We start from the raw sequence: 15,016 nt of genomic DNA, 5'->3' as shown, positions 1-15,016 counted from the left end.
GGCCAGAGCCACAGCAACGCTGGATCCGAGCCACGTCTGCAACCTACACCACAGCTCATGGCAACGCCGGATCGTTAACCCACTGAGCAAGGGCAGGGACCAAACCCGCAACCTCATGGTTCCTAGTCGGACTCGTTAACCACTGCGCCATGACGGGAACGCCTCTATTTAGTTTCAATGTAGAAAATGCAGCAGGCACATTCACGCTGTTCTTCCTGGAGAGTATGTCAATATCATTCTCATCAACATTTTCACAGCAATCCTATTTTTAGGAGCATTTCACAACCCCTATAAGCCAGAATTGTGTACAGCCAATGTCATCATTAAAACACCCCTAACAATCTCCTTTCTATGAATTTGAGCATCCTACCCATAATATTGATACGATCAACGTATACATTATAAATTTTTTTACTGTTAACATTATGAGAAGTGTACCAAAGTATGTGAGCAGTTTCACTACATATCTTCACATCAGACATCCCACCGCAAACACAAGACATATGTCTGACAAAAGAGTTATTGAGAGTGAATAATAGACGTTTCCTAGAATTGCAGGAATTGAGCTGCTGTTAAGAGCTTTACATGCTCCTTGTCACCACGTTACACCACATGCTACAGCAGGTCCACTAAGTGAGCTACTGGGCCCAGACACCCAAGATGTTCTGGACATGTTGTGTTATGTCTTCATGCACTAATAAACCACGTTTTGTGCTGTCATTTTACTGACCACCATCTCGGGAGCATAATTGTAGTAACAGGCTCATACTGGTCAACACTATCCTCCTTCTAATAAAAAATTAAACCCTAAGCTGTAGAAGCATCCAACAGATATTTTCTGAAACAATCCACATCAATACTGCTTATGACGGCTGTTACTGCTAATCCAATATACCCTGGCCAGTGAACACCATAAGTTATAAAAACCTTTAGTCCAACAGCATCCACCATCAAAATAATAGCTTTTGTCCTAAAATTAGGATCTTCCTCGTTTTATTTCTGAGTGCCTGAAATAACTCAAAGCAGTCTACGAGCAGTAGGCCTGATGCTGTTAATGCGACAGACTTGGATCCACATCTCACCACCCATCATCGTACCGTTGGTTACAGCTGTACTATGAATCGTAACTGGAGGCTGCAGGGAACTCAAGCAAGTTCAACTACAAGAATCATGGGCTCCTCATCGACTGCCCATAGAGAATGAGTAACAGCTATTATGATGCATAATCCAACCATAACCATCCTAATGCAATGGTTTCTATAGTAACAGTCTTCTTACCAATGATGCACCGATTATGCGCCACAACAGCGTCATTATCACACACGAGTAACAACACACCTCCCATCACAACCCTCATCTGCATAATTAGAGCATCATCAGGAAGGCTCCCACCATGAGGGTTTTTACCCAAGTGAATACTTACGCGAGAGATAACAAAAATGAGGAGTTCCCGTCGTGGCTCAGTGGTTAACGAATCCAACTAGGAACCATGAGGTTGCGGGTTTGATCTCTGGCCTTGCTCAGGGGGTTAAGGATCTGGCGTTGCCGTGAGCTGTGGTGTAGTTTGCAGATGTGGCTCAGATCCTGTGTTGCTGTGGCTGTAGTGTAGGCTGGCAGCAACAGCTCTGATTTGACCCCTAGCCTGGGAACCTCCATATGCTGTGGGAGCAGCCCTAGAAAAGGCAAAAAGACCAAAAAAAAAAAAGAGAGAGAACAAAAATGATAACATCATTCTACCTACACTGATAGCCATCAGAGAATGGCTCAGCATGTATTTCTACTTGTGTCTATCATTCTCCAAATCACTAAGTATATTCCCATCAGTAAACATAAAGATAAAACAACAATTCACTCACACAAAGCAAATCACCTTTCTATCATCACTGACTGTCATATCCACACCATCACTGGCCTTAACACCCATTCTACCAGTAATGGGCTAGGAGTTTAGGTTGGTTTAGACCAAGAGCTTTCAAAGTTCTAAGCAGGTACAATGTACTTAATTCCTGAAAATAAGGATTACAAAACACTTGAAGATGGGTTTCCACTCCAGGAAATTTTACTTAACAGGTAAATACACTCTCACCTTTGAGAACAAAGAAAAATCTGGAAAAGCACCTGAAGAATTGAGGCTTCTTTGAATTTGCAATGAAGTTTGTTGATTCATCACAGGATTCAGCAAAAAGAGGGCTCACGCTCTTTCATTTGATTTCTATTCTAATGCTTGCTCAGCCGTTTTGCCTGTGTTCATCAACTGCTCTTTTCAACGAATCACAAGTGTATTGTCATTGTACTGTTTGGTGCCTGAGCTGGAACAGTAGGCAACACCTTAAGTCTATTAATTCATGCTCAGCTAGGCTAATCTGGAGCCTACTTGGAGATGACTCAATCTATAATGTAGTCATGGCAGCCCCTGCATTTTTAATGCTTTTCTTTATTGTTTTACCCATTATGATTGGAGGTTTTGGAAATTGTCTTATCCCACAAATACCTGGGGCGTCTGATGTAGCATTTCCCCAAATAAATAATACTAGCTTTTGACTACTTCTCCCTCAATCTTACTCCTACTCATATCATCAGTAGTAGAGCTGGTTCTGTACTGGTTGAAACATACATCCACCTGAAGCCAGAAATATAGGACATGCAGAAGCCTCTGTAGACCCAACCATTTTCTCTTCGCTTTTAGCAGATGTTTCCTCAAATCTTGATGCTATTACTTTTTTTTTTTGTCTTTTTGCTATTTCTTTGGGCCACTCCCACGGCATATGGAGGTTCCCAGGCTAGGGGTCGAATCAGAGCTGTAGCCCCCGGCCTAAGCCAGAGCCACAGCAACGCAGGATCCGAGCCGCGTCTGCAACCTACACCACAGCTCATGGCAACGCCGGATCGTTAACCCACTGAGCAAGGGCAGGGACCAAACCCGCAACCTCATGGTTCCTAGTCGGATTCGTTAACCACTGCGCCACGATGGGAACTCCTGATGCTATTACTTTTATGACTACAATCTTTAATATGAAACCACCAGCCATTATTCCAATACCAAACACCATTATTTGTTCGATCTGCCCTAATTATAGCCATATTACTATAATTATCACTCTCAGTCCTAGCAGCCAGAATTACCGTACTGTAGATCAAAATACTACTTTCTTTGACCCTGCAGGGGGAGACCCAATCCTATACCAACATCTATTTTGATTCTCTGGTCACCCTGAAGTCTGTATTCATAGCCTACCAGGGCTTGGAATAGTCTCACGTATCATTACATAATATTTAGGACAAAAAACAACTTTCAGATATATGAGAATGGCTTGAATCATGTCCATTGGTTTTTTAGGGTCTGTCTTGTGGGGCCATCATACATTTGCCATAGGGAGAAATGTCAGCCCACGAGCTTACTTTACATCAGCTGCCGTAACTATTGCTATTCTTTTTTTTTTTTTTTGTCGTTTTGCTATTTCTTTGGGCCACTCCCATGGCACATGGAGGTTCCCAGGCTAGGGGTCCAATCGGAGCTATAGCCCCCGGCCTAAGCCAGAGCCATAGCAACTCAGGATCTGAGCCGCGTCTGTGACCTACACCACAGCTCACGGCAACGCTGGATCGTTAACCCACTGAGCAAGGGCAGGGACCGAACCCGGAACCCCATGGTTCCTAGTCGATTCGTTAACCACTGCGCCGTGAAGAGAACTCCGACTATTGCTATTCTCACAGGAGTAAAGATATTCAGCTGATTAGTAGCCCTTCGGAGAGGGAGTAGAACATGATCTCCCACTACATCGTGAGCTTTAGGCTTTTTCTTTTTATAACAGGTGGTTTGACGGGAATCATCTTAGCCAGTGCGTTCAGGGCCATTGTTCTACGTATGACGTAGTAGCACACTTCCATTACGCAATGTCAGCAGAGCCATCTTCGCTATTATAGGAGGCCCCATATGCTGATTTTCACCGTTCTCAGGCATATGCTTAGCTAAACATGAGCCGAATTTCACTTCACAATGTCATCTGTAGGAGTAAATAGGACCTTCTTCCCACAGCACTTTCTTGGCCTTTCACGGATGTCACGACATGACTCCAACTCCCCTGACACACATACAACATGAAATGCTTCCCCTCTAGGCTCACTCACTCAGTAACAGCAGTAAGGGTAATTATCTCCATATTTTGACAGGTATTTGCATCCCAGGGAGAAGTTTCATCAGTGGAAACTCCTACTGCTAATCTAGAGTGGTTACATTCTCCACATCAGAGGTTTGAAGAGCCCACCTATGTACATTTACAGTAAGGAGTGAAGAGGGAGTTCCTCTGGGGCTCAGGAGGTTGAGAATCTGGCATTGTCACTGCTGTGGCTTGTGGTGCAGATTCAACCCTGCCCAGGAACTTCCACATGCTGCAAGGGTGGCCTAAATAAATAAATAAATAAAAGGAAAGAAGGAAGGAACTGAATCCTTGTCAACAGTGTCAGCCAACACCATGACTGTTGTGTCTTTCTCCAGGAGTGTGATTTCATGTAAAAAGTGCATAAATTTGTCAAAACTAAATCATAGGAAAAAATCCTGCATATCCATTTCACACAGGCTTTCAAGAGGCAACATCATCTAATGTGGAATAAATTTTTCATGACCACACATTGGTAGACATTTTAGGGAGTTCCCTTTTGACAGAGTGGGCTAATGATCTGGCGTTGCTGCTGCAGTGGCTTGGGTTGCTTCTGCGTTGTGGGTTCTATCCCTGATCCAGGAACTTCCACATGCCACTGGTGGGGCCAAAAAGTAATTATTTTTGGATAATTTCTATAGTTTTCTATATTATTTCACTAATATTGACAACTGAACGGATTCATACATGTATATTAGATGCACAAGTAGATAATTTGAACCATTTACCAGCCAACATTCTCAAATTTTTTTTCTTTTTCAGCCTCCCCATGGCATATGCAGTTCCAGGGCCAGGGATCAAATCTGTAGGCCACAACTGCAACCGACACCACAGCTGTGAAAACACCAGATCCTTTAACCACTATGCTGGGCAGGGGATCTAACCTGCACTGCAGAGATGCCACCAATCCCATTGCCCCACAGAAGGAACTCCCACCATTCTAATCTCAATTGCCCTGTTATCACTGTAAGTCCTGTACCTGATACCTGAAATCAGTAACCCTTCCCCAAACATAAAACTATCATAGATCAGTGATACTGAATCTATGAATACACAGATTATAAGAATATACATTTTGACTCCTTTGTAACCCCCACATCAGATCTAAAACCAGAAGTATTATGACTAACAGAAGTCAGCAATTGAGTAGTATAGACAGTCATCAAATATTAATTTCCTCTGAAAATGCTTTACATGCATGAACTGTTCCCTCCTCAGGCCTGAAAAGAGCTGCCATGACAGGATGCCTAAGTTAAAGGACCCTGATACCGACCAGGCCAGTGTTGTGGCCAGTGCTCAGTAGAAGTCGTTTTCATGTTCAAGATGGGACAGAGGGTGACAGCGGAGAGGTGGGTGAATCCAGAGCCCATGGGGAACATGCCTTCTGAAGTCCAGGAAAGGAACGGGGCCTCCGGGGCCCCAGGCCACCCCCAATGCCCTTCTGAGTTGGGTAATGGGAACATTCCCTGTGGGTGACAAGGTGGCCTGAGAAAGTGTCATGACGCTGACACTGTGTCCTGTGTGAACGCCATGCTCTTGGTATCACACCCCATCCTCTGCGCGTCCCCCCTGCAGGGTCCTTCCTGCCTCAGGACAGAGACCACCTGGCAAGCAGTTGACCTGTCAGCAAACAGCAGAGGATTCTGATCTAATGGGAGCCCTGAAGGTGACAACTCGTGGACAGAAGTGGCCCGTGGTGTTGGGGCTGCCAGAGGGGGTGGGGAGTGAGACTTTCATGGTTGCGGAACCTTGGGTTTAAAAGCTAAACTATTCTATGGGTAGTGTGAGGGCTCCACACAAAGGTGAGTGTACCCGATGCCTTAAAAACGTGAACTTAAAATGGTGATGAGGGTGTGACGTGTGCTACAGTTCACTTACATTTAGAAATGATGCCTTGGGAGCTCCTGTCAGGGCTCAGTGGCTGTGAACGTGACTAGTGTCCATGAGAGTGCAGGTTCAATCCCAGGCCTCGCTCAGTGGGTTCATGAACAGGCATTGCTGGGGCTGTCATGAAGGCCGGCTGCGGCAGCTCTGATTCCACCCTTAGCCTGGGAACCTCCATATGCTGCAGGTGCGGCCCTTAAAAGCTAAAACAAAACAAAGAAACCCCTGATGTCTTACTCAGATTCCAATTTGAATCCTCTTTATCACAAATATGGGAGGCCCAAGCACCGTCCCCCACCAAGGAGGCCCTCATGATACTTTCATGTGGCACATGGGGATCATTCTTAGGGGGGGCTAGTCTGTGCTCCTGGAGCTCCGTCCAGGGGAACCCAGCCAGCAGTGACACGAATGGCTTAGACATGAGATAGACTATGATATTAGCAGGGGGGCTAGTCTGTGCTCCTGGAGCTCCGTCCGGGGAACCCAGGCAGCAGTGACACGAATGGCTTAGACATGTGATAGACTATGATATTAGCAGGGGGGCTAGTCCGTGCTCCTGGAGCTCCGTCCGGGGAACCTAGGCAGCAGTGACACGAATGGCTTGGACATGTGATAGACTATGATATCAGCGGGATAACACCAAGGGTTGTCACTCAGCCGAAATTTGAGCCACAACCACTCAAGGTGCTTGTCCTCATTTGATATGGCAAGAGAAAGAGAACAAAGGGGACCACAGGTTCCTCAGAGCAACACCCTCAATTCAGATATTTGAAACTTCAGGGAGGACAAGAAACACTGGAGGAAGACATGGGGTCTCCCCTGAACCAGAGCCTGACCCACACGGATGGGGTGAGACCCACACAATCCCCAGACCCAGCACCAGGGTGACCTCACCTCTCCAGACCCTGCACCTGGGGTCACAGGTCCCCTTGGCCAGGACGCTAGGGCTGTGCTGAGTGGGCCCCCAACATGGGAATGAGTCAGGTCCTGGGACCAGCTAAGACTGCAGAAGGAGGTAGGGTCTGCCTCCTCCCCTCTTTTCAGTTTGTCCCAGAGAAGTCAGTCTCCACCTCTTTCCCGCTTGGTTCTGGGCTATTTTAATTGCTTTTAGCCATTTATGCTTGGTTCTAGCAGGCTCAGCCATTTCTTGTCTTGCTGAAGTGCTGAGAAAACTCCCTGGAAGGCAGGGCTGACACAGGAGGTGCAGGACTGGATGCTGCTGAGCAAGGATAAGCAACTAGAAGGAGACCTCAGAGGCAACTTCCCCTGCTGCTAGTTGGCCTTACACCCAGACCCACGTGCCCAGCAATCAACTCACCAGGCAAACCTGCCTCCCTCCTCACCCTGTGAATCCTGTTTATTTTTTTAATGGCTGCACCCACAGTATATGGAAGTTCCTGGGCCAGGGATTGAATATGAGCTGCAGCAATGCCAGATCCTTTAATCCACTGTGCCAGGCTGAGGATTGAACCTGTACCACCACAGAGACCAGAGATGCTGCGTACTCTTTTTTTCTGAGGGCCACACATGTGGTATATGAAGTTCCTAGGCTAGGGGTCAATTGGTGCTATAGCTGCCAGCCTATGCCACAGCCACAGCAATGCCAAATCCAAGCCACATCAGTAACATACACCACAGCTCGGGCCAATGCTGGATCCTTAACCCCCTGAGTGGGGCCAGGGATTGAACCTGCATCCTCATGGATACTAATCAGGTTCATTTCCACTGAGCCACAGTGGTAACTCCCTGCAGTCAGATCATTAACCCACTGCACCACAGCAGGAGCTCCCCGGTGAATTGGCTTAATTATGAGGGAGCTCACCTGAGGCGCCTCCACCAGCCCCAGGGAAGGTGAACCTGCAGGGGTAAGGACTAGGCTCCCCCTGCCCCCCATAGCCATGACCCCCAGGCAGGGCAGAGAACCAGCCTTAGAGCAGAGGCTGTGATCAGACAAGTCCACCTCAGCTCCAGATCTGACATTTAAGCACAGACATTTGGACAGAGGCACAGACCTTCCCAGGACTGCGGTCAGTCTGGGTCTCTACCCACGACCCCATGTCCCCCTCAAAGCTCTCAGGATTGAAGCCGGGTCTCTACCCAGGACCCCATATCCTAGTGTGGGCTGAACTTGGTCATGTCTAAAAACGCACAGTGTAGACAGGGCACGGAGAGGGCTAAATCTACCATGTAGACAACTCATTTTTAAAGTAGTTTGGAGCTGCTCTTCTGTGGGTCACATGTCACACAGGTGGGGTCTTTCACCTCTGGACAGGGATTTGCCCCTTGTTTCTTGGAGAATAAATCAACATAAGGCTCCACATTTCACCTGCATCAGCAAACTGCACAAAATGCTTGTCATTAAGCATTTCAACATGCAAAACAAAAACATTACCAATTTCTCTGGCTGTGGTCAGGACTCAGAAGTCAGCCCAGGCTCCCACAAGGAAGGAGCAGAAGTGGCCCAATTCCACTATCCCAGGTCCCCGCCAGATCATCCATCCTGCTGACAACTAAAATGACCCAAACACATACACTAGATGCACAAGTAGGGCAACTTGAACCATTTGCTAAGCCGCCATTATAATCTTAACTGTCCTATCATCATTGCATTCTTTACATGACACATAAATCAATAATTCTTCCCTAGCCATTACACTGTCATCAATGATACTGAAGCTACAAATACAGATTGTGAAAACTTAAATTTTGACTCCTCTATGATACCCACATCAGATCTAAAACCAGGAGGATTATGACTGAAAGAAATCAACAACCAAGGACCGCAGTCATCAAATATATCCTCTGAACATGTTTTACCCTCCTGAGCTGCTCCCCCTGTACGCCCAAAAACAGAGGCTACCCGAGGACACCTAGATGACAGGGCCCTGATGTCCGCAGGGCCAGGCCTGTGCTGTGCACAGTGACCAGCAGAAGCGCACCTGCTGCCCCCTCAGGGGGATTACCTGCCATGGCAGTTTCCACGGCCCTCCTCTGAGGGGACCAACTCACAGGGCCTCCACTTAGGAAGATTCATTTTGTGAGCCTTCCCTTCAGTGGGATTCACCCTTCAAATCCTTTCTTTGATGGGCTTTGCCTTACAATCCTGTGTTGGGGTCACGCAGCAGGCATTTCCCCCTGAAGCGGGTTTAGGCTCATGTGAGAATATCACACTCACCACCTGCTCATCCACTCCCAGCTCAAACCCAGAAAGACCCCCCTTGGTCTCCCACCCCATGGCTCTGCCTGGGCACCCTCTCCCCTCCCTCCTGGCCTCTCCCTCCCATGTCCCCTGAGGGTCACCAGGAGCTCCCGCCTGGGGTGGGCTGTCCACTCTGTCCTAAGGAAGCCTCCATGTCATCAGGTGAAAAAAGCAAGAGGTACTGATGGGGCCTCCCTCATGTGGCACAGTGGCCAGCACCCCCCTACTGACCTTGTCACTCTGGATGAGTCTGGGTGGGGGTCCAAGGACGTGCAGCACTTTCTGGTTCTCATTTCATTCCAGCAATGCCCCCAGGAATCGCACTAAACAACTCTGTACCAACTGCAAAGGATGCTTGTTCACAAGCCCCTCCCAGTTCCCAGGGCTCACAAGGGCCCAGGATATGGAGTTCACCTTGGCAATAACCCAGCAGCCCCTGGGGCTCACGAGGGCAGGTCATGCCTTGTATATGGAACTCACTTGGGCAATCACCCATCATCACCCGGGGCTCACAAGGGCAGGCCTTGCCCAGGATATGGAGCTCACCTGAGAAATAACCCAGAAGCCCCTGGGGCTCACGAGGGCAGGCCTTGCCCAGGATATGGAGCTCACCTGGGAAATAACCCAGAAGCCCCTGGGGCTCACGAGGGCAGGTCTTGCCCAGGATATGGAGCTCACCTGGGCAATCACCCATCATCACCCGGGGCTCACAAGGGCAGGCCTTGCCCAGGATATGGAGCTCACCTGAGCAATAACCCAGAAGCCCCTGGGGCTCACGAGGGCAGGCCTTGCACAGATTATGGAGCTCACCTGGGCGGGCACCCTGACAGCGACCAGCACACAGGAACCACATACAGAGACCTCACTGCAGACCCCTCCCCCAGCCCCCCTTGTTAGAGCGGACCCTGAGCACCTTAGAGCAGTGTCTGACCTAACAGCAGCTCCTGGGCAGGTCTGTGGCCCTGGACGTTTCTCTGTGCAGCCTCCCTCCAGTGGGTCTTCCAGAGGCTTCCAATGCACCAGGGTGCCTGGCCCATTTCCACCCACCTCCCCTCTTCTCCCTACTTCCAGGATTTCTCTCATGAGGAGAGAATCTTCTTGAAATAGTCTCCCACTCGTGAGCCAGTTAAAATTAGAAAATGAGCTAGAGCTGAAGCCCCACGTCTATCCTGACCCTCAGGACTCCACATGCTCTTTGTACAGAACCTGAGGAGCAAGGCCCATTTCCCACAACCATAGGCACCTGATGGGTTGGGGTTAGGTTTAGGGTTAGGGATCAGGGTTTTGGTTCTGGTTGGGGTTTGGGATCGGATTTGGTGCTAGGGTTTGGCTTGGGGTGAGAGGTTAGGGTTAGAGGCTTAGGGTTTTGGTTTGGGGGTTAGGATTAGAGGGTTAGGGTTAGGATTGGAGTTAGGTTGGGCTCACTGCTCTGAAAGACTTTGAGAGAGATATAGCCCATATTGGCAGGCGCTTCTCAGTATTAAAGAAAGAGGGGGAAGGAAGCTGACCTGCATATTGCCCAAGGCCAATACAGCCCTGGGGGCTGCTGAGCCAGAGAGGAGGAAAGCCTGAGAGTTGCTGTTAGAGCAGATGTCCCCAAGACAGAGCCAGAGCACCTTCTGGACCCCTGTGCAGCTTCAAGGCTGTGAGTGCAGGCTCAGAGGTGAGGTTGATGGTGGTTTTGGTAGAACCTCCAGCCAGCAGTCAGAGGTTTGGCATGGCTTTCCAGGCTCTGGTGACTTTGCTCCAAGATGCCTCATGTCAGGCAGAGGAAACAGGTGTCCCTTCAGCACTGGATGTGGATTTGCAGCCTGGTCAGTTGGCAGAGCATTTAGAATGCTTGAGGGTTTCACTGGGTTTCAGATTGCCTTGTGTTCTTCCAGAGGCAGGAGCTGGGGCCCACACACTATCTGTTTTGATTCACGTGCTGGGAATTGTCAAGCCCCTGATTGTTGAGGGTTTAGGTATCAGGATATAGGCTGGTGCTGATGAATGGATGGTGGAATTCGTGGTATTTTGGCTGGTGGCTGTGCTAATCCTTATGCTTTTTTTCATTCAAGAGACCTAGTGAAACTTCCCCCTTGCCTTTCCACAGAAGCCTCTGTTTCAGTACCACACCAGGCTATGGAGGCCTGACCAAACCCAGGTCTGATGAATTAGGCAAAGTTTATTGATATCCAGAAAGCTCTCATGGAGTTCCCTCATGGCTGCCTGGTTAAGAGCTTGTCTCTGTCACTGCTGGGGCTGTGATAAGAGCTGTATTTGGAGATCACAACCTGGCCAGACAAGTCCCCAGTGTCACGTTGGCACCTCAATAAATGAATAAATAAAAGTAAAAAGTCAAAAGAAAGAGAGCAGTTGATCAAGAAGTCGATAACTACATATATACAATCCTACAGAGCAGCCAAGTGAATTGATAGATAAATCAATACAAAAGGCTCTCCTGGGAGTTCCCATCATGGCTCAGTGGTTAACAAATCCGACTAGGAACCATGAGGCTGCGGGTTTGATCCCTGGCCTCGCTCACTGGGTTAAGGATCTGGCATTATTGTGAGCTGTGGTGTAGGTTGCAGAGGCGGCTTGGATCCCACATTGCTGTGGCTCGTGGCACAGCAGTGGCTACAGTTCCAATTAGACCCCTAGCCTGGGAATTGCCACATGCCATGGGAGCGGCCCAAGAAATGTCAAAAAGACAAAAAAAGCTCTCCTGATGTTATGCTTGGGGAGGCAGAGGATTTTAAGTACAAGGCTGGAGTTGTAACAGCTGTGGTATGGTTTCAAATCTGGGCCAGACAATGTCGTCATTCCCCAAGGGGATCCAAAAAAAAAGTAAGTAAATAATGATGTCAATAAATCATTGAATTCATACACCAGAGATAATTTTTACTGGTAATTAATATCTGAAGAAAGACATAAGGCTCCCATAGCACAATGGGTTGAGCGGCAGAGGGAATTTACATAACAGCCTTGGTTAAGTTTGGCTGAGTGCTCCAAATTTTTTTGAGAGAGAAATACCCCACATCTTAGGGGACTTCATGGCACTTAGATGGAAAGGAAATATAAAGTCAAAGCCTCAGGCTTGCCCAAGGCCAGTGCAGCCCCCAGGAGAGATGAGGCAACAGGGGGAAGGCAGGCCTGAGAGGTGCTGTTAGGGCCCATGTCCACAAGATGGTGCCAGAGTACCTCCTGGACCCATGGGCAGCTCCAAGGCTGCAGGCTCCAGGCTCAGAGAAGGGGTGAACGATGCATTTGGCTGAAGCCCCAGCAAGCAGTCTATCACAGCCCCAGCAGTGACAGAGACAAGCTCTTAACCAGGCAGCCATGAGGGAACTCCATGAGAGCTTTCTGGATATCAATAAACTTTGCCTAATTCATCAGACCTGGGTTTGGTCAGGCCTCCATAGCCTGGTGTGGTACTGAAAGAGAGGCTTCTGTGGAAAGGCAAGGGGGAAGTTTAACTAGGTCTCGAATGAAAAAAAGATTTAGGGTTGTCTTCAGGGCACCTGGGACTCTCTGGGCCAAGATGCCTCCTGTCAGGCAGAGGACACAGGTGCCCTTTCAGCATTGGATGTGGATTTGCAGCCTGGCTGGGTGTCACAGCACCTGAAAATGTTTCGCAGTCATTAGCTGTTCCCTCTTTAGGCCTAAAAACAGCTCCTATTCCAGTAATAGAATCATTGAATATTAATTTCACCTGAAAATGTTTTACACTCATTAGCTGTTCCCTCTTTAGGCCTAAAAACAGCTCCTATTCCAGGATACCTAAATTAGAGGCCCTGATTCTGACATGACCAGGCCTATATTGTGGAAAATGATCACTGCATGTTGTTTTCCTGGGTTCAAGACATGACAGAGGGAGATGGCAGAGACGCGGGGTGAATCTGGAGTCCAGGGTGGATGTGCTGCCTGAGCTTCCGGACAGGAACATGGCCTCTGGGGTCCCAGGCCTCCCATCACGCCACCTTCGTGGAGTCTTGGGAACACTCTGTGTGATGAGACAGCCCACACACTTGTCATAGCCCTGATGATGTGTGCTATGTGGGCCCCATGCTCTTGGGATCAGAGCCCACACTCCGTGGTCCCCCCTGCAGGGTCCTTCCTGCCGCAGAAGCAGAGACCACCCAGGAAGCAGCCTCTCCCCATCCTGCAGGGAGAGGGGAGCAGGGATGCCAGAGTCCCCAGAGCACCAGTGGGGACAGCGATGACGCAGATGAGGCTCAGCCCAAGAGATGGGACCAGGTCATGGTTCATCTGAGCCCCAGACACACTGTCCCTCATATGCCATCCCTAAATGCAGGGTCTTGAGATGCAAACAGGCTGAGCTTCACACTGAAATTCGGCTCTTCCAAACTGACCCCTCAGCAAACACTGCAGGAATCCGCTCAAATGGGGGCCTGGAGTCCACAACTCATGGACCACAGAGCCAGGACTGTGGGGGGTGGGGTGGGGGGAGTGAGAGTTCCAGCCCCAAGTCCCCAGCCTCCCTACCCGGGTACCACATCCACCCTCAGAGTGACCCCACCTCCCCAAACACTGTGCCTCGGCTCACATCCCCTTGGTTGATACCAGGGCTGTGCTGGGTGGGCCCCCGTTGTGAGCTGGGTCCCTGGGAGCTGCTAGGACCGTAGAAAGAAATGCGGGGTCCATCTCCTCCCCCAACACTTGTCCCAGAGAAGTCAGTCCCCTCCTCTTCTCACTTGATTCTGGGTTATCGTCACTGTTTTTAAAGCTTTCATGATAAAGTTGAACACATTACCTTGACTCTGGCAGGCTTAGCCCTTTGGTCTCACTGAGGTGATGAGAAAACTCACAGGATGGCAGAGCTGAAAGCGAAGACGCAGGTCTGGGCTCGGCCAAGTGGGAAGAAGACTCTAAAGGCTGCCTCACCTGCTGACCTTTGGCCTTAAATGGAGATCCACGAGCCCAGCAATCAGTTCACCAGGGAAACCTGCCCCCTCCTCGCCCTGTGTGTGCTGCTGAATGGGAGTCATTGTGAGGTAGCCCAGGTGAGGGGTCTGCACCAACCCCAAGGGAAGGTGACCATTGCAGGGGTAGGACTCGGGCCCTCCCATGGCACTGACCCCTGGGAGGCCAGGTCACCATGCTCAGAGCAGACACTGCGAACAGACAAGCCCGCATAACTCTAGACCCAACACTTAAGCCCTGACATTCAGACAGAGGCGTGGAACTTCCCAGGACTGAGGCCATGTCTTCCTCAGGTCCCCACATTGCCCTGAAGCTCCAAGACTGAGGCCGGGTCTCCACCCAGGCCCCCACATCCTAGCGTGGGCAGAACCTGTCAATCTAAGTGTTCTCACTGTAGACAGCACATGGTGAGGTCTAAACACACTCAGTGTAGACAGCACATGGAGAGGTCTAAATCTACTGTGTACACAGAATTTGGTCAGGTTTAAACTAGCTTAGGGTTAGGGTTCGGGTTAGGGTTAGTATTCGGGTTAGGGCTAGGGTTAGGGTTAGGGTTCGGGTTCGGGCTCGGGTTCGGGTTCGGGTTAGGGTTCGGATCAGGGTTCGGGTTAGGGTTCGAGTTCGGGTTAGGGTTCGGGTTCGGGCTCGGGTTCGGGTTCGGGTTAGGGTTCGGGTTAGTATTCGGGTTAGGGCTAGGGTTCGGGTTCGGGTTCGGGTTCGGGCTCGGGTTCGGGTTCGGGTTAGGGTTCGGAGCAGGGTTCGGGTCAGGGTTCGAGTTCGGGTTAGGGTTCGGGTTCGGGGTTAGGGTTCGGGTAAGGGTTCGGGTTCGGGATAGGGTTCGGGTTAGGGT

At 49.5% G+C, this 15,016-nt stretch overlaps 1 long non-coding RNA gene across 30 annotated transcripts in view; it reads right to left on the bottom strand.

Annotated features, from left to right (window-relative positions):
* Positions 1-14,120, bottom strand: part of LOC110259822 (uncharacterized) — a 63,495-nt gene extending 49,375 nt beyond the window's left edge. For 15 of the 30 annotated variants that reach the window (XR_014839898.1, XR_002342180.2, XR_014839888.1 and 12 more), the window contains exon 1: positions 13,997-14,120. This is a non-coding gene — a long non-coding RNA (uncharacterized LOC110259822). Of the gene's footprint in view, positions 1-9,471; positions 9,767-13,996 lie in introns of those variants that run through there. The other 15 variants (XR_014839902.1, XR_014839894.1, XR_014839881.1 and 12 more) reach the window with 1 other exon arrangement.
* Positions 14,121-15,016: the final 896 nt, after the last annotated feature.

Source organism: Sus scrofa, chromosome 3 (assembly GCF_054392235.1).
Source record: "Sus scrofa isolate SSC_HxYL_T2T_F1_AM1 chromosome 3, Sscrofa_HxYL_maternal_Yorkshire_Landrace_v2.0, whole genome shotgun sequence".
In the NCBI taxonomy this organism is placed as follows: Eukaryota; Metazoa; Chordata; class Mammalia; order Artiodactyla; family Suidae; genus Sus; species Sus scrofa.
Note: the sequence above shows the minus strand (reverse complement) of the source record. Positions and strands in the feature narration are given on the sequence as shown.